The 18,344-nt window shown below is 39.1% G+C and overlaps 1 long non-coding RNA gene and 1 pseudogene across 2 annotated transcripts in view; both read right to left on the bottom strand.

Annotated features, from left to right (window-relative positions):
• Positions 1-1,583: 1,583 nt before the first annotated feature.
• The window catches only part of LOC149531912 (putative trehalase), a 120,704-nt pseudogene continuing 103,943 nt past the window's right edge, over positions 1,584-18,344 (bottom strand). Inside the window, exons 6-11 of the transcript XR_016358686.1 lie at positions 4,114-4,186; positions 3,628-3,831; positions 3,434-3,521; positions 2,684-2,783; positions 2,356-2,569; positions 1,584-2,177 (exon numbers count right to left, since the gene is read on the bottom strand). The product of XR_016358686.1 is annotated as a putative trehalase (transcript). The remainder of the gene's footprint in view (positions 2,178-2,355; positions 2,570-2,683; positions 2,784-3,433; positions 3,522-3,627; positions 3,832-4,113; positions 4,187-18,344) is intronic.
• On the bottom strand, positions 5,965-6,723 carry LOC149531913 (uncharacterized). The gene is made up of 2 exons (XR_016358687.1): positions 6,343-6,723; positions 5,965-6,232 (listed from the first exon to the last, which is right to left on the bottom strand). It is a non-coding gene; the product is annotated as an uncharacterized LOC149531913 (long non-coding RNA).

Genomic DNA, 18,344 nt, shown 5'->3' with positions numbered 1-18,344 from the left:
ATGCAATGTTCAATCCCATGACTCTTAATATAGTGAAAGATGAGCAACCTTCAAGTGACATCGACCTACCAAGTAAAAGGATTTCCATTTTGATACATGGCAAACCAAGAGGGTTTCCATGTATTGGTTTCTTGCACTTTGACAGTTTTCAACCTCGGATCTAACAATTTGAACATTGGTGCACAAAACAACATTAACTAAGGCAAGGTCCTATGGGAGGGGCTTGGGCTCTAATTTTTTGGAGCGGGTGACCTCATGATAACTTTTAAAGGGGTGCTAAAGGTTTATTTGGAATCTTTGCCAATAAAATAGGAGCCCCGACTTTTTAGCCCTCTCAATTTAAGGGGGTGAAAATAGATTGGGGCTGGAAATAGGCCCACCAGCTTAGGGAAGGATTTTTCCATTTGTCAACAAGCTCTTCAAAATCCCACAAAAATGAAATAATTTCTTTATTTTTAAAATCTATGAGACAACTACATTCTTTTATTTTAGGAGCTAATTTTTTTTTTAAAAAGCGGATTCAATATAAAATTCATGTGACCACTTGTCTATAAATATTCCTAAAAAGTCTCAGCAACACCCGCTCTATTTTTAAGGAAGCCGGTGCCCATGGGACCCCAGCCTAAATTTCCAATTTGGAGAACAAGGCATAATAATTCTTTGAATAATGTGTTCACACTTGATATCCTTGAAATCCACAATCATTGCCTTAACATTGACACTGCTAATGGTGCCTTCAACTTTGAGCATGCAAAGGCAAAGAAGAGCCCACAAATACCATTGAAATGACAACCAACCATCAAGCATCATATTGATTAAAATGGTCTTCATCCTCCAATCATATACATATAAATTCAAACCCTTTAATTTTAACAATATTTCTTGACAGGAAATTCTTTTGGAGAAATTGCACAATCAAAATCTAGCATCAATAGCACTTACTTATCACGTCAAGCGGTAGGTGATGTGAATGGTATAAATAGAAAAGAATGTCAAAGAGTAGGGGCTGAGGATAGTGCATGATGCATGCCAAAGGTTAGGAGTTGAGGAGTCAAGAGAAGGCATGCCAATAGGGAAAATCTGAGAACTCCAACAAGGGAAAAGGAATGAGTGGTGTTAGACAGAGGTATAAAAAGCTCAAGCATAAAAGGTTTAACACAAGCTTCTACACTGTTCACTTGAGACCTAAGAAGCAAGGTTCCATCAAGCTTAGCTCACCAAAAGATAAGCGAAATAGGCTTCTTGTCTACAAGCTAGAATTTGTTGAGAAGGAGACATTACATTTGTAGATTAACAAAACCATTAATGTGAAAGCTGAAAACTTATTTCAACACCTATTTATGAGAAACTAACCTCCAGTATTATATTGCATAATAATGGCTAGCTACCTTCCATAGCCATGGTTTTTTAAAGAAGATTGGCTACCTACTTTACATAGCCAAAGTTTTTTAGAAAGAAACCATAAAATTGGCACACTTGCAAGTAAATGCATGGATTCATTCTTCTCCTATAAACTAGGTAATAAAATAAACATTCTTGGTCAATCTAATCTGAATACAAAATAAAATGAGGAGACATAAATATTAACAAACAATTTGGGATTTATGATTGCATAATTATTTAAGAAAAAATTAACTAATATATATCAAGAGACAGAAACAATGTGCTGAAACTTGGTTGGATTTTTTTTTTCTTCAAGAGAGTCACCAGATTCCATTGGCCCCTTCAAATTCTGTTCAGCCATTCCTATGGAACAAGGGAAGCAAAACACTGTTTCCCTAACAGCCCATTCGAATTCTATTCGGCCCCTACTACCTCAGTCTGTAGTTGGGAAGTTGGTGGTGTGTTTCTCTAGTTAAATCTATCATCAACTTAATATTAATGAAAAACTTCCATAATGAGAAAAAAAACCACACCATGGTCACTTTTGGTCAGAAGACAGTATCCCTCCAAGCCTAATGATAAGATACCGCCTTCCTCCTTGTCTTTTCATGCTAAATGCCTACATTTTGTCTTATTGTACTAAATGCCTCCAACCATATTGATATATTATTCATAAAAATGTAGTAGAATGATGCTGTGAGCTGTAATTATCTGCAACTAATGGGTGTTTTTGTAGGCCAACCAAACTTTTCAAATAGTGCCAGAACCACACCATTGGACCACCCAAAACCCATCTGCACCAATAGGATGAGAATGAGGATATCAAAATAAAATTTGTATTCCATAAAAATATATGACAAAACACCTCATTCAAAATATAAAAATGGAAACCTGACACACATGGAAAATGTTTGTATTCCAAAAAATATAAGGTCATCTCATTCAATTTGTGCAAATGCAAAACTGACATACCTGGGTTGTATATTCACCACCATTTCCAATACTTCCACAAGCTTCTACATCATACTTTTCATGCATTTGTTTGGTACTTGTGAATGCTGCATAATTGGTCCTCAGCCACCTACGAGCTATGTCTTCTGCTAGTTCTTTTCCTTGTTTTGATGAATGCTTTTCTATACCTTCAATAATTATATGTTGTACTGGGGCCCATCCATTTGGAAAGTCCCTGTTGATAAGGTAGTTAAACAGGCAAATACAAATTTGGTTTGGCATTTTGCATAAATAATATCTGGATTGCTCTTGGCTGCGATATTGAAAAGAGTTCACAAAAGAAACCTACCACTGTTGCCCAGTATTCATCAACGATGTTGAGATTCCAGCTGGTTGAAGAAGTCCAGAGGTTTGAAATTTCTGAATCACGTTTTCTACTCTTGAAGGATCTTCAATATTTAAAAAAATTAAAATCAGATCACTATCAAACTGATCAGAGAAATGATTAATTTATAAATTTTCCATAGTTCTAGCACCATCAATGTGTCTTGTGTTTATAAGTCGAAATTCCCTTCACATTTAGTTGATATTCAAATGGTATATTATAATCCTGTTTATCATGTCAGGAATGGTCTCAAGAATAGAAACATTGTAAAAACAAAATCAACAGTGAACCTCAGATGTCACTACAGTAATTTAATTAGATTCAGTTGATTGGCTTCTCATGCCCTTGAATGAAAGCCTTTTTTGTTCATGTTAACAGTGTAGAAGTAAAAACAAACAAAAAACATTGAGTTAGTTAACTGATTCAAAATAATTCAAAAAAGAGCAGCATATTTTTTAGCTTACAACCTGAAATTAAAAGTGTCGAATAGGTTCTTTATCAATTACAAGTCTGCAAATTACTTTTCCACATTGTATAAAACTCAAGAAAACTCAGACCTTCACAAGGTGAATGAATAGTAGTTCCTTCTCATTATGGCCTACCAGTTCATAAGCTTCTCAGATATTCAGAAAATGATGCTTGCAGACACCATTAATTCGTGTGTGCGCGTGCGTGTGTGTGTGAGAGAGAGAGAGAAAGAAAGAGAGAGAGAACCTGAATGAAAAACGTCTATCCATAATGGGAAAAAGTTAGATGCAAAAATGTTTTTGTTTTGATTTTGTGTATCCCATTCATAGATTTCCTGCATGCATTTAGGTCCATCAAGCATAAGCAACGTAGTGTATGAATCTAAAACCAAGACTGATGAGTGTTTTAAACATTATTCTTGATGCTTTTAATGTATACACTGTGCAAATCTCAGCCTGTTGATCAGTGATTTGAATGTTTTCGCATTTGTGTTGATCAAACCAATAATCAAGCCACTGGCCCATGTCATTGTTCCAAAGGATAGCATCGATTGCAAGTTGCCGAGCAACCGAAGCTTGAGTAAAAGCTTTTGTAACTGACTTTTTACCAAGAGTTTTGGCAAAAAAAGCTATATCCAACTCCATCTAGAGCACAGAAAAGATTAATAAAGTGCCATAATATTCAAAATAAATGTCTTCTCTAGGAATATAAACGATTTAAAATGGAAATAGTAATTAGACTAGAAACATATCAAGATGATAAAGAAATAAGTAAAATTATGCTAAAATCATGTGTTGATAATTAAGGTAATTATTATATTCTTCCTCATGAATGAATAAAATTCCCTGCTCCTTGAACTCTATCAAACATCCTTTCAAGAAAGGAATACATTAAAATGATGTGCTCAAACAAATATTATAATATACCTGCAATAAATAAGTATTCAGATCTACAGTAATGATAAAAGTAGTATGCAATGTTGTGAGATTCTTCTGATCACTGCAAAACGATCAAATATTGTTCTCATTGAGATAAACCATCATTTCAATAGTAATTCAAAAATGTTAGATCAAAGTCAATTTGAAATTAATCACTTGAAAACTTAGTAAAGTTGGATGAACTTTAAAAAAATAAATGAGAATGAATGTTAATTTATTCCCTGTTAACCTTTTGGACATAATATTTATTTTCCAATATAGAAAAGCACTTGTGAAAATATCTGTGAAATGCAAGATCGGTAGTTACTCGTTATAATGTTCCCCACCTGATGGCATTCACTGAAGACAACTCCAGTCATGTAGGGATGACCTCCAAATGACTGTGTTTGTGTATGACTGTACAGTAGCAATGTCAGAAGGGTGGACAATGTAGTTACTAGCGTACAATGGGGTTTCTTCCCGTGTGGTAACAAGTGTCATATGATTGGCGGCAGCAACAAAAGGCATCACAGACTCTCACCGTACGGCTGTTGGATGTCATATGAAATCAGCAACAAGCTGTATGGCCCTTTGACGTACAATGACCCTGTCCTTCAGATGGTGCATACATCCAATGAGTAAAAATAGTGACACAGTGCCATATGGAGTTTCCGATTCCCACAGCCTGTACAGTCTTTGGCAGGCCATTGGATCACCTTACACCATACGCTGGTACAGCCCAAGACAGGGTTTGATGATACTCATTGCTATTTATTTGATCTACGTTATATGCCTTCAGATTATTAGGGAACAACAGAGATTGGATGTCACAAAATATTAATAGTAGTATTATGTCAAAGGAATCTCAAGATTCCAACAATGGTAGGGTTCCCAGATTTGCCAAGTCCAGAACAATGAGAGAGAAAAGAATAATAGGGCGAGGGATAAATTGCACCGAAACTATGAAGCCAATTAGGGAAGATCTTTCACTTCCGAAATGGCGAAGCAAGTAGAACTCCAACTGGAATTCATAGTACAATAAATTAATTCAAGTTGCATACTGAAAACCATCCTACACGGTAGTCAAAAATGCCCCATCAGAGGAAAACTCCAGAGGTGCACACCGAGTGTCGACATGGCAAAAAACACCTATGAACAAAAAATAAAAGATGGGCCCGATATATACATAAATCAATAGGGACCAAAATTACAAATATTATTATTTATTTTATTTGATGACGGGGACATTACACTCGTTTGCGCAACATACACACCATTTAACATCTGAATCAAACATTAGTCTTTGTTTGAGATGGCCCCATTAGATCATACTAAATATTGAGTCACTATGGATTCGTCATCCTTCTAGATTATGTTCTACTGTGAACTGAATTTAGTCCAGAACTCATGCTTCCAATTATGTTCTCTTTCCAGCTAAGTTTATTCCATGTCTCTGAACCTTCAATGTCATGCTCTACTGCCAAGTGATATTAGTTCACATAAGATAAGAAACAGATTTTCAAATTCTTGTGATTCTGTCATGATACAATTTCCAATCAAATTCTAATCCCCCAAAATATATTGACAAAAGAACATATTGAAGAAGACATATTAATATTTTCCTATCACAAGTTCTGCACAAAGAATCTGTAGCACCGTCTCCACAAAATTACCTATATCAAGTCTCGATATTTGATAAACAAATGAGATTTCCAAATAGATAGACATCAATTTTGATAGTCAAAATTGTGAGGACAGGTTTCATTTTGCAGATGTTTTGAACAAAGTAACATTTTCATCAAGATGCCATAAGGAACGCTTAAAGCCAGAGCTTGAACTTTGCAATTAAAGAAGTTACCATTCTACCAATAAAGTTTAGAATTAGCATTATTAAAGCTCCCAAATATATGCAAATTTGATTACAATGCACCAAGTTGAAGAATCAGCCACAGAAGTGCATACATTTAATTTGACAGAGGGTAAAAGACCCTCAAAGGTTACTAATGGCAGGCCTGAGAACTAACTCAGCTATTGACGATTAATTGCAGCAAAAACAGGAGCATAACAATGATGAAACCATCTCCAGTACTGCGACAGTCTTCCCAGTGAACTAATTTGACCTGCAGCCCTGTTAGCATTCTCGATGATGAATATAAATTTCAGTATACTGCTGTAGCAAATTCCTGAACATTAAGTCTCTTTCACAGTCAATAAGTTGAACTTTCTACAGAATCAAACCTGCCAGTGAACCTTCAAAAGGATATGAAGAAGAGAAAGGGATTCCCGGCATTACGAAATGCAAGTCAACGAACTCCTAATCACCTCAAAAGGGATTTCAACACCATCCACAAACTGAATAGCAGATATCAAATGCTGCTCAGAAATGGTACCATGGATTGGAAGGTGCAATCTGCTCTATAAATTCCATACTACAAAAAATCTCAAATTTCTTTCAATGAGGCACTAGGACCATAGGGAGAGTTATAAACAATCCCAAAAAATATTGCAGTTCGCCCTTGCATCAAATTGAAGCGTTAGAGATCCACTTAAATTTCTACAGTGCAGCCAAGGCAGAAATACTAGGCTCCCATTCAATATCTGTTTACCGCATAGGTTAATTAAGAATTGCACACAGATAATGAACACGAACTCAAACAACAGAACTCTTCTTATTATTCGCATATGCCAAGATATTACATTAGGTTCTGATATGATGATTACAATGCTTCCCGAAGGGGTTATAAATACTTTCTGAGGAACCTTCCCGAAGGTATCCGTCGGCTAGATACATTATGTCCGCTACAAACTATTTTCTCGTCGGCTACATAACAAGAACTTTCTTGAAGGGACCCGTCGGTTGATACACAATTTCCTTTCCGAAGGGACCTGTCGGCCGATACACAATTTCCTTTTCGAAGGGACCTGTCGGCCGATACACAATTTTCTTTCTGAAGGGACCCGTCGGCCGATACACAATTTCCTTTCCGAAGGGACTCGTCGGCCGATACACAATTTCCTTTCCGAAGGGACCCATCGGCTGATACACAATTTCTACCGATGACATCATCCCCCCAAAAAAGAAAAGTCTGACGACTACAGAACAAAACTCAAACAACTAATACAACAATATCACTTTCACATTCATTCGTTGCATCTATAGCCTTTGCTAACACAATACTGACTCTTCAAGCTGACCTTGATAGCCACCTGTGCTGCTTTCTCTGCTTGCAACTACTAGGTACCCTGAGCCAAGTGTCACTGCACTGCCTCCAATTGGATGATCAGCTCCTCCCGAGCTCTCTACGCATCCACCAAGACAGCCTCACGGCCAACACCTACTCTCAGTGCCTCTAGTACACAGACACTCCATGCCTGCAGCAGCTCCAAGTCTTCTCAACTGGTCAGACTCCCACGATTGATATCCGCAACGACTGGGGGTCCAGGGGGCAACGCCACCGGAGGGGTCGAGGGGCAGCGCCCCCGCGGGGTGGGTGCGCTCCCTGTCGCAGTACAGGACGGGGTCGAGTGGTAGCGCCCCTCGCCGCCAAAACCAAATTAGCACTTTGAAACCCAGAGAAAACTGCATGAAACACACCATTTCTGTCATTTCTTGCTGATTCTATACTCTTTCTGGAAATTGTTGATGCTTCCCCTTCCCTATGGCATCATCTGATACTCATTCTGAGCATTCTTGATTTGTCGACTTTTTTTTTTTTTTTTTTTTTAGAAAACCTCGTCACCCTTTTGTGCTACCAATGTACAGCTACACCATACATCCTGCCACTGTATCGACTCCTTATGCAATATCCTGTAACGTCCTCCAAAGTCTGAATGCAATAACAAGTAGAAGCTGTATGCCATATTTATCATTTATGCAAAACCCGTACACCATATTATACTGAAAATCTGTACATTGGCTGCTTCAGAAAATCCGTACGGTGACCATGTTGGAAAATCCGTACGATGGCTGTTTAAAAAAAATCCGCACTTAGACTCTCAAATTCCGTACAATAAAGAGAAAATCCGTATAGCAAGCTTTTTAACAAAGCTGTACGGTAACCTCAACCTCCAAAATCCGTACGGTGATTGGCTTCCGAAATTCGTACAATGACTGGCTCCTGGATCCGTGCACAACCCTGCAAAGAAATTCCAATCCGTACGGTGCCTATCTGACTGCATCTGATAAATCCGTACGGTTACACTACATCTAAAAAGTCTGTACGATGATAGGGACTCAAAAGCCGTACGGTGACTGCATCAAACCCGTACATAGCCTGCCTGCTAAACACTGTACGGTAGCCTTTTAAAATTCGTACACTGCATCTTCATTAGAAAATCCGTACGGTGAGTAGTGAAATCCTCTCAATGAAAAAAATCGTACATTCCCAGACTATTTTTTTTAAAAAGTACAGTGGTCTCAAATTGATGTTACAATGTGTAGCTCCTGAAAACCGTACACTATCTTCAAATATTGAAACCCGTACACCAAAAAAAACTGTACATTTGCTGGAAATTTGTACAAGAGAAAGCCGTACAACAATCTGCAAAACCATACTCTTCCCCAAACTCCGTACGATGAGCAGGTTAAATCCGTACGGTGCTTCAGAGTTTAATTTCAAATTGTACAGCAGCTTCCCAACTTAAAAACCGTACAACTCAAAAACCAAGTGAAAACCGTACGGTGAGCAGACAAAATCCGTACGGTACTTTTTTTTTTTTTTTTTAAAATAAATTTTTTGAACTATGTACAATATTTACATATGTACAGTACTTACAGTCTTCTTCTCTCAGTTGTTCGTCCATGGAGGTGCGTTACTTCTTTCATGGCAGACATTCAACTTCGACCTATTCACTGTGTCGGCAACTTCCTTTCCGTCTAGCATCCATTGTTTTACTGCTCCATTATCACCCACTTCCCGAATTTGATATGGTCCGACCCACTTAACTCTGAACTTGCCTAGGTTGATCTCATTCCGTCCATCATACCTCAACACCAACTATCCTGGTTGAAACCTGCTACGCCTGTTCTGTGTCATCTCCATATCGCCCAGTTTGTTCCTGAAGCTCCGTATCATGGACTTCGTCAGCTGCCCCTTCTGTCCGTCAATAACACTTTCACTCTATACTGCTACAACTCTTATTGAACCCTTCCTCTTTGTTGCCTGTGCAGACCGTATCGTGTGTCTTCCTTGCTGCCGGTACCTTTCTGCTATATCCGTGGTTCGACATAATACTTTCTTCCTGCGCAGTCGTACAGTAGAATCTTTCCTTCTTTTGGGTTCGTACTGTATGTTTTGTCCTTCAGCTTCAGTCATATCCGCGTTTCCTTCTTTGGCTTCTCTGTGTTGCTTCGAACATTCATTTCCTCCTTCAGCTTCTCCATGTTCCTTCAGACATTCATTTCCTCCGTCGGCTTCTCTGTGTTCCTTCGGACATTCATTTCCTCCTTCGACTTCTTTGTGTTCCTTCGGACATTCATTTCCTTCTTTCTTACCTTCATCGATCCTTAGCATATTACAACTTGGAAAGAGCTCGTAATCCTCTATCTGCCAGTGGTAAAGACCATTTACTGAATCCAGATCGTCATCTCCTTCCAATCGTAGGACTCCCTCCTGATTGGGTTCCATACTCTGCCTCCTCTCATCCTCTTTTCCTTCTGAATCTAACGATAGGGTTTCTTCCCCGACCATCTGAGTGTGCAGATCGATGACATACTTCCGGCCTTTGCTTTCAAGTGATAAAGTATTTTTCTTCCAATCGTGTTTTGCCTTGGCTTGTATCAGCCACCTCCGGCCCAGAATGGCATCATATCCTCTCCGCTTCAGTGGGATCACGACAAAGTCCAATAGGAACGGTTGTGTTCCAATCGTCACTGGTTGCACTGTGAGTACTCCCAATGGCTTGATTCCATGTTGATCGGCTGTTAACAACTGGAAGGTAGGTGGCCACAACGTTGGCTGTCCCAAATTTTTCTAGGTGTCCTTTGGCAGCACATTGACACCAAACCCTCCATCCACAATCGTGTCCGTTAACACCGTCCCGAGAATGCCCATTTCAACAACTGCCGGATAGCGTCCGGATGAAAGAGCTAACAACATCGGATCTTTTGCACTTGCGCCACTTTCCTTCTCCTTTTTGTCCGCTGCACTTGCTCCACTTTCCTGCTTCCTTCCATGTTCTCCTGGTAGTTGAGCAACGGGAACGATGTTTGTGAGTGCCAATCGGAGTTGAGGCATAGTGAGCAACATATCACTTATCCTGACGGGTATCTCGACTTGCAATATTTGCCGTACAATGTTCGGTTCTGCGTAGTTCCGTACGAAGGTACTCGGCATGTCCTTCAGGTGTGCTGTTTCTGCCTGTGTTGCTTTCTAGATCTCTGCCCGTGCTTCCTCCAGTCTCTTCTTTTCTTCTGTTGGGTCAAGGTACACTTTCGCTTGCTTCCGAGTGATTGCCAGAACTTCTTCCTCATCCATCCCAACAGTAATCAAGTTTACTCCGGACTTCAGGCACCTAGCATCTTCATGATCACCAAGTCCACACCATTTGTATAACAACTTCGGTGTGTTCGCCGTGGTACAGTCTCGGGCGAAGTGACCCCACAGATTGCATGCGCAGCATTGAACTATCGGCCGACCATTCGCATCATACTGAATTCGACTCCTTCCGCCATTATTGTTGTTGCTGATATTGTTGTTGTTTTGACCGTGTTGGTTGTTTCTATATCCACTCGATGTGGCACCTTCTGTACTGGTGTTCCCGTTCCCTCTTGACGGGATGCCTCCTGTGTTAGGAACACTTGTTGCGGTGTTCTTGTTTTCAAATTAAAAGGGCCTTCCTTTACCGAGTGTCCCATAATCTGGCAAATCTCACAAAATTGATCTTTCGGGCAGGATCCCTTCGTATGGCCTTCTTTCTTGCACTCCGTGCACCATAGGTCGTTGCCTTTAGTCTCCTTGCTCATGTTTTTGAACTCTTTCATCATCCGAAGCATGTCCTTCTGAAGAGCACAGACTTTCTTGCTGCTGCCTTCATCGTCGCTGCTATATTCTCCCGAAGGCTCGTCGTCATCTGAATCAGATGAGCTGGTCTTCTTCTTCTTCTTTGTCTTCTGTTCACTTTCGAGGTTCAATGCCCGATTGTATGCTTCAGTATATGTCGATGGTGGCACGATCTTCATCTTTTTTCGCAGCTTTGGGTGAAGGCCTTCAATGAACCATCTTTTCTGGAGCCCATCTGCCAGTTTATTCTCCATTTTACTGATTAAGTCCTTCAACCTCCTGGTGAAGACCCGTACTGTTTCATTCTTCTTTTGTTTGGTATTGAATATCTCCGCTACGATTTCATTATCATCGCGCAAAAGTTGAAATTCTGCAATGAACTCCTTCTTAATGTTATCCCAACTGTTTAACTTTTCTGGATCAGTATCAGTAAACCAATTAATCGCAACACCCCGTAGGGTAGCGGGAAATTGTCGGATCCATTCATTTGTATCTGTTATGCCATTTGCCCTCCAAATGGTTTCACATGTTTTACAATGTCGAATGGGATCAGCTACTTCATCACCATCAAATTTAGGCAACTTTTCTTTCGGACTTGCCATTATCACTGTATGTTGGGGGTTTTGTTGTGTACCTGTGCTGTTTTGCACTCCTGCACTGTTTTGAGCACCCGCGTTGTTCTGAGCTCCCGCACTGTTTCCAACACCCGTGCTGTTTTGAGCACCTGCGCTGTTCTGAGCTCCCGCGCTATTTTGCACACCCGCGCTGTTCTGCACACCCGTGTTGTTTCCAACACCCGCATTATTCGGGACACCTGCATTGTTCTGCACACCTGCGTTGTTCTGGACACCTACGCTATTTTCGACTTTCGCGCTGTTTTCATCACCCGCGCTGTTTGGGGAAGAAGAGGTTTCGTCAACCGAAGCTGTCCGTTTCGAAAGTATATCTCGGACGAAGAGGTCACTCCACGCTCGTGCTCCTTCGGCACTTCGAGCCGTGCGAGTCAATCTCCTTCCGTTAGGATTCTCTTCCCATGGCGTATGCAAGTTCAGAAACTCCTCCCTCGCTTCTTCCACCAAAATGAGCCGCTGTCGAGTCTCCTTCAACAATCCTTCTGCACTCTTGTTTCTGTCAGCAATCTTCTAAAATCTCCTCCAACGCTTTGTCTGCTGAGCCAGAATTAAATTTTCCTGTGCAACGCGTATGTCATCTTTTTCCTTCAGCTTATTCTTATCTTTGTTCAACTGATTCGGCATTTAATTCATATCCGCCTGCCTGCGTACCAGGTCCATCGAGCAACGACGTCAAATATTTACTGCATAGATCAATTAAAAGACGCACAAAAACAATGAATACGAACATGAACAACCAACAGAACTCTTATTATTATTCGCATATGCCAAGATATTACATTAGGTTCTGATATGATGATTACAATGCTTCTCGAAGGGGTTATAAATACTTTCCGAGGAACCTTCCCGAAGGTATCCGTTGGCTAGATACATTATGTCCGCTACAAACTATTTTCCCATCGGCTACATAACAAGAACTTTTCCGAAGGGACCCGTCGGTTGATACACAATTTTCTTTCCGAAGGGACCCGTCGGCCGATACACAATTTCCTTTCTGAAGGGACCCGTCGGCCGATACACAATTTCTACCAATGACAATATCTTCTTTTTGACTATGCATGACACAAAGTTCTTTGAAACTAGTTGCCTAATGCTTAGAAACCATATCAAAAAATACCCAAATGAAAATCATTCATAGTTTGCCCAAACCATTCACCTTTGGCTAGAACCACAATGCTCCTATAAGGCAATGTCATGCCCTTGCAAAGAACTATTGTATTAACCAATACTCTATAAATTCCAAGACTACTCCAAAAAATCTCAAATCATTGCAATGAGGCACTAGGACCATAGGGAGAGTTAGAAAAAATGCCAGAAAAATTGCAGTTCGCCCTTGCATCGAATTGAAGGGTTAGATGTGAAGTTGATGAAAGCTCAACCCCACAGCTTCCAAGAATCACCTACATGCAAACACCTATCACGGAAAGAGAGAAGCAAAAGTTATTAAGGCTGGAATTCTCAAATCCACAAATGAGACATTCTTGATGAGCAAAATGATAAATTGCTATTTTCAAAAGTGACTGAATAATTACAAAGAGAGATCGTCCTTATAAAGGAGATCAAAACCCTAACAAGTAACTAACCTAGGTTGCATGATAATAATTAATAAAAGAATTAATTATTATATGCCCAAAGTTTAGCTTAAGTAAACTAGAGATAATAAGTGACTTAATAATTAAATCAATATGGTTTAATTAATAGGAAAAAACAATATTACTCTAACACCCCCCCTTAAGATAAACTTAAGGAGTAGCTAAAAACCTAGAAACTACTACTGAAAGTAAATTTGAGTCCGGACAACAAAGGTTTGATGAGGTACCCAAGCACAACCAAATCTCTGCAAAGAGGAAAAATAGAGAAAACCACATGGGAGAAACCCTAATCCAAAAGGAGATGGAAATAATGTTGAAAAGAACCAGTGAAAGAATGAAGAAGCCTCCAAACTAGGGAATGTCCTAAAAGATAGGAACAAAAGATGATCATGAAGAATACCACTGAAGCATGTAGAAGCTACAAAGCTCTGTCAAAAGTAATTGTTGATCTTAAGAACCTCCACTGAGATAGAACCTGACCAGGTAGAGAAGACTATAATCTACAGCAAATCAGGAGACACACAAAGGCAAACACTGAACTCAAAGATACAGATGACATGAAACACCAAAGCCTGAAGAGCTGATCAATCAAACATAAAAGGCTGCAACCAATGTAGGAATGATAAAAAGAGTGTCTATGTGGTAAATGATCCGTCTCACTAAAATACATAGGTACCCAGCCACTGCATCCGCCTAGTACATAGGAACAAAAACTAAATACATAGCTCACTCCATCAAACCAAGAAAGCATGAGAAACAACAGAAGAACCCCCCTAATGCAGACATGGGTGAGGTGACAGGCAACTAGAAAAGTAGGCCAATAGAATTTCATGTCAAGGAACCACGATCAAGATGCACAAAAGAGTACATATATGTGTATTGAGGTGATCAATCTCAGACACATCATGTGGCTAATGTTAAAGAAGGGAAATTCACTGGACAAAGGAAGATGGCAAGCAAAGGCAAAACATCAACCCCCCATGGCACTTTAATCAGAGTAGTGCATGTACAATAAGGCATAGGATATGGTGAATCCCAAGAATACAATAATCTGTACGAGTGTCCTCAGATGACACTGCTCAAATCAGAAGGCAAAACGAGACAAAAACAATTTAAGCAAAAATACAGATGGAATATGGCACTTTATCACAGTGCGTTGGCAAGAATGCATACAAATGATATCTAAATAGGCCAAAATAGACATAAGGCTGATATAATAGATAGCACAACTCATGACGAATCATCTGAAGTAATGAAATCGATCCCCAAACTTGAAACAACCAAGATATCCACCAAAATTCAAAGAAGGAAAAAACTTAATAGAATGTGTTTGGAGCAGAATCTGGAAAAACAACTAGCATCACTGGAAAGAGCTCTTACAGACCTTTCCAATGATATCAATAATTCCCAAATCGAAGATCAGATGCTCAAGATATGTCTATAGGAGTGCAAAACTGTACCCTTGACTTTGACAGCAGAAAATGCCATAAAAAAGCATCAAAACTGAAAAATACCTACACCACTGTGACAGGCTCGAAACCAGCTTTCCGGCAATCTTGTTTGCGGAAAACGGAGTCCGTATGCTCAAGATATGAGTAAAAAATCAAAGTCAGGTCCAAAAAGAGCCTGAAGGCGTGACAGGAGTGCTGATGCAATGCTGATGTCAGCAAGTGACAAGCATAAATTTGATGGTCAAACGGTTGTTGACGCAAAAAATGCCTAAAAAATGACCCTGTTGCTGGAAAAAGACCAGCAGCCTGAAAAACAAAATGTCAGAAAATGGAGGGGTCAGTGCTAGAAATACAATCTAGTGACCAAACAAACAATTGGTGAAATGGTCAAATAACACCCCAAAAAATTGCAAGCAAGATTGACCTATTTCAATAGAAGCCGCATAGAGATTGCAAAAACCAATGGCATTGGGGAGTCAATTCTAAAAAAAATAGGGGTTAACACGAAGTTTGGACCAAAAATGGTAGCATTGATCATTGAGGGCAGACATCAATCACATATCCACTGGGCGTGGGTACCTTAGATAGCGCAATTAGGGCACGGGATTGTGCATGAACCAAAAAAAGGGACGTCAACTCCAAGAAAGAATGCATAGTCTCCAATAAATGCTAACCACCAAAAATCGCATGCCCAAACTTAAACATGTTTGCTAGAAAAATATTGAGCTACATAAAATATGCTAATATTGCCAACATGAATGCCAATAATGACTAGTCACCTTAAAAACTGTCATCATGAGCCAAAGAAACAAACCACAAAAAATGACCCAAAAAACACTAACTATATCACTTGAACCATTGTGAGAAAAAAAACTCAAACTATTTGTTCAACCATTGGCAAGTGGGTCAAAAATACACCATTAATGCTACCAAAAAAGCTGTAATCGCGATTGGTGGATGAAGTATAGGAAGCAACCAAGGACGCTGAAAAAAAACACAGAGGTCCAGGCTGGAAAGGAGGTTGTTTTCCAAGGACGTCAAACTAAAGTGCTCATCATTGGCGATCTATTTCTTAAGGTGATTTCAGCTCCCCTAAGAAAAACTTTTGCGATGTGCACAGCCCGAGGAGCTATGTGAGCCAAAAATAGGCTCCAAAGAACGTGCAGAATAGGCCCAAGTCAAGACAAGATAGGCTACGTCTGAAAATTTTGTTCCAAATGAAAATTGTGTGCTTCATCTCCGCAAGATAACCAAGACCCTACCATACTCCCGGGTGGAGTCCCAAGGTTGGATCAAATCGCATGGGGAGGCACATTGTGCTAACTGGGAGGGGCTCTTGGTCTACGTGTGCTGACTCACTGAAAGAAGCGGAGTATGAGGTGCTTCATCCTTGCGCAAAAAAGGGTCTTCGTCCAATCAAAAAAGGTTGATAGAGGTGCATGAGAGGAGTTCAAGGTCAAGCATGAATCCCATAGAGAAGGGATGTTAGCATGCAAAGGGGCCCACTGTGGGAAAAAAAAACCAAACGCCCGCATAAAAAGGTAGTGGGGCCGCTCCCCAAAACAAAAATTTCAATGATGTTTTTTTAATAAAAAAACATTCATCCATCCATGCAATGCACGTTGATTTACTATTTAAAAAAGTGAACTAGTGCTTAATGAAGCACTTTTACAAAACATATTGTAAAAAATGTAATTAATTTTTTGAGAAAAAGTTAAAATATCACCTTGTCGATTTGCGGGCCCATGTCAAAATGGCTTGGGTGCAAAAAACGTTTGCCTCAAATTTCAATAGCATCCAAACTAGATGTATTTTATATGAAAATGAGGGTCTTTGAGCGCTCTGAGCTCAACGGTGATGTTTGTTTGGGCTCAAAGTGCTTTGAAAAATAGGTCCTCCCCAAATCTAATATGAAACACTTCTATAAATCGAAACCCTCTGAAAGAGAAAAACACAAATCTGAAAACCAAGCCAATCCTCTTACAAATAGAATAGGGGCATGAAGATCTGGAGCTCTAATACCATGTTGAAGTTGATGAAAGCTCAACCCCGCAACTTCCAAGAATCACCTACATGCAAACACCTATCACAGAAAGAGAGAAGCAAAAGTTATGGAGGCTGAAATTTCCAGATCCATAGATGAGACATTCTTGATGAGCAAAAAGAGAAATTGCTATTATCAAAAGTGAATGAATAATTACAAAGAGATCATCCTTATAAAGGAGATCAAAACTCTAACAGATAACTAACCTAGATTGCATGATAATAATTAATAAAAGAATTAATTATTATATGTCCAAAGTTTAGCTTAAGTAAACTAGAGATAATAAGTGACTTAATAATTAAATCAATATGATTTAATTAATAAAAAAAAGCATTATTACTCTTAACATTAGAGATCCAATTTCTTAAAATTCTACAATGCAGCCAAGGCAAAAATACTAGACTCCCATTCAATATCTATTTTTTGATAATGCATGATGCAAAGTTCTTTGAAACTAGTTGCCTAATGCTTAGAAACCATATTTGAAAATACCCAGATGAAAATCATTCATCTTTGGCTAGAACCACAATGTTCCTCTAAGGCAATGTCATGCCCTTGCACAGAACTATCATATTAACCAATACTTAACAAATTTCAATCCAAACATCACCAATTAATTTCTAATCAAGACTCAATCATAAAACCATAAATATCCTGATGATTCAAAACTAATATTAAAACCTACACTGAAGCATTCACCACCAAACTGAATTTGAGGCCCAGATATTGCCTCTGAAATGAAAGAATCAATTTACCACCCTGGAGAAAATTTTCACTCCCAAAGATGATGTCCTTAGGGAAGAATATTGTCCTCCAAGAGCTCTGCAAATTTAAAAACCTGCTAAAACTTCTTCTTTCTACATGTGCGGTGCACAGAAGTGTTGTGACGTAATCACACATCACCCCATTGCAAATGGGGACCCCCAATTTTTTGCTTTTTAGCAATTTTGTTTAAGTATTTCAGTTTCAGCCTTTGATGCCACAAAGGTATTCAAAAGAGCCAATGGACAAAGATCAACATTACTTGAGGTTGATTCTGACAACTCCTTTATAGGAAAAGTTGTTTTCTTCAACTTTTCTACTTTTCAAAAAGTTTCATTTTTGGAACTTTTAGGCCAATTGGAGTCTTCTTTTTGGACTGCTTTCTACTTTGTAGAAATTTCTATTCTTAAAAATTTCTTTTTTTTGGAAGGCCAAAAGTTGCAACTAAGATCCATGAAATTGCCCAATCGAAAAAATTCTTGTTTAAACTTCAGGTTTATTTGGGATTTTGTAAAAAACGTGAGAATTGGTGAAATGTTCCAAATTTGAAAACAAGGAAAAACATTCAAAATTGTGGAAATTATTAAAAATGCTTATTCTAGTATCAAATTTATCTTGGAAAAGTCAAAAGAAGCTATGGAAAAGAACATTGGTTGAAGTGTGTTGAGAATTGAAATTTGGCTAGGTCTAACAAATTATAAGATCTTCAAAAATCCTCATCAAGGTTGTGTCCCCTTTTCTCCAGTTGGTCTTACTAA

This window comes from Cupressus sempervirens, chromosome 11 (assembly GCF_028749045.1).
Source record: "Cupressus sempervirens isolate cs-2001-9-10 chromosome 11, ASM2874904v1, whole genome shotgun sequence".
Taxonomy (NCBI): domain Eukaryota; kingdom Viridiplantae; phylum Streptophyta; class Pinopsida; order Cupressales; family Cupressaceae; genus Cupressus; species Cupressus sempervirens.
Note: the sequence above shows the minus strand (reverse complement) of the source record. Positions and strands in the feature narration are given on the sequence as shown.